The sequence below is a fragment of the Aquila chrysaetos genome, chromosome W (genome assembly GCF_900496995.4).
Source record: "Aquila chrysaetos chrysaetos chromosome W, bAquChr1.4, whole genome shotgun sequence".
Classification (NCBI taxonomy): Eukaryota; Metazoa; Chordata; class Aves; order Accipitriformes; family Accipitridae; genus Aquila; species Aquila chrysaetos.
Genome location: NC_054457.1, coordinates 3,384,826 through 3,386,603, shown reverse-complemented (window position 1 = coordinate 3,386,603; position 1,778 = coordinate 3,384,826).

Here is a 1,778-nt window from a genome sequence, read left to right as displayed (position 1 = left end):
TTAGCCAAGCTGAATCGCCTCTGTCACCTGTGTAAGTCTGTAAGGAACATGAACACACATACACACACAGAGTAGACTCTGGATTGGGAGCAGCTTTGATTTATGTAATTCAGAGTTCTTTCAAGTTCAAATGAGGACATTTTGGACTTAAACACACTTGTATTTTCTAACCTTATAAGAAGATGTTCTGTTTCTGCAGCTCCTAGATCTTTCTAATAAGGGTTTTCAAAACATTATTATGGGATTATTTTAGGATGCTCAGAATCTTACCCAGGAACTAAAGTAAACACTTTTCCAGCTCTAGTATTAATGCAAATTGTTGAGATGAGGAATAAACACTTTGGTGACCTTTAACAAATTTCAAGTTCATAATTTTAACTCAGTCCCCCCAAAAGTCTTATTGTTGTCCCTCAAACAGGGTTCATTTACCTGGTGTGCAAGCGAATAACACACAGGGTCGAGGTATTTTCAAATTTATTGATGCACACGACTGGGTGCCTGTCTCAAGACAACACACCCTTGTCTCAAAAATTCTCATATTTATACACTTAACTAATACATATTCATTATTATTTCCCTAAATGACTGGTTCTTTCTTCTTCACCTCTCATGTAAATTAGTGCGCAGACTCTATCTTCTTCCTTCATTGTCTTCTTTTGAGTAGGTGGTATCATTTGAGTAGGTGGCCAATGAGTCGGTGGTCACAATCTCCCCCTGTAGGAATTACCTTTTACCTACTTCTTCCCTAATCTTGGCAGTTCCAAGCGGTTCTTCAAGGTTTATTGACCAGACCACAATCCGTTACCTTTTCTGACATAAACATAAAGCCCCGTTGTCTAGTAGTTAGTTCCTAACCCCTAAATCATGTCTAGTTATTTTTTCCCTATTTTAAATATTGACTGATAGGGGCTGTATACAGGACTTTAGCAGCTCCCTGGTTATTTCAATTATATTATACATATTGATTGATAACATTATGGCTAGTGCTGTTGCAAAAGGACAAAGAGTAAAACAAAACTAAGAGCCATGTAACTTGTAAAAAAATAAAAACTACCATGATTCACCAGGTGCAGTAGTATGTGCCGCAAAAGTAACTGGTACTATGTAGTGAAAAACTGTTCATCATACTGCTATTTCATTTGTTCCGAGGCAAAAGATACCATCTATCTGCTGTCCGTGTAGTCCAGTGTCAGTCAGCAATGCTGAACAAGGACAATACAATAGCCAGATTTTGTAAATTGGGCTGCTCTAGAGATGACCCTAATTACAACATGCAAATTGTTGGTTAGTACAGAACACACTATATTGAGCAACATAAACATGGATATCCCTTTTTAAAGGTATACTATGAGAACAAAGTATCTTGCAAACAGACTCCAAACACGGGCCCATTGAAGTAAGGATAGTGAAAACACATCCTCATCAGAAGCAAGGCTGGCTGACTCTCAGGAGCAGCTGTAAAGAAAATCCGTCACTTGTCTATTCATATGATTTGTGTAAAAGGTGCTGCTGACACCAACATACTTTGTGTGAGTGGGGAGAAGGGGGCTGTGTCACTGTCTTCCCTAAGAGGGTCAAATCTGTTCACACTTTCATTGGCTTAATATTCTTGGTTTCTCCTCTAGAATTCACAGCTGACACTAGTTATTTCTAGGAGTTTTTCCACTCCAAAAGGAAAAAACAAGGGTGGGGGAAGAAGATAGTGGCAATTATTTAAATAAATAGCATGTAAGCAACTGTTCTTATTAAAGAAACAGAAATAATAGGCACCTTGCTCA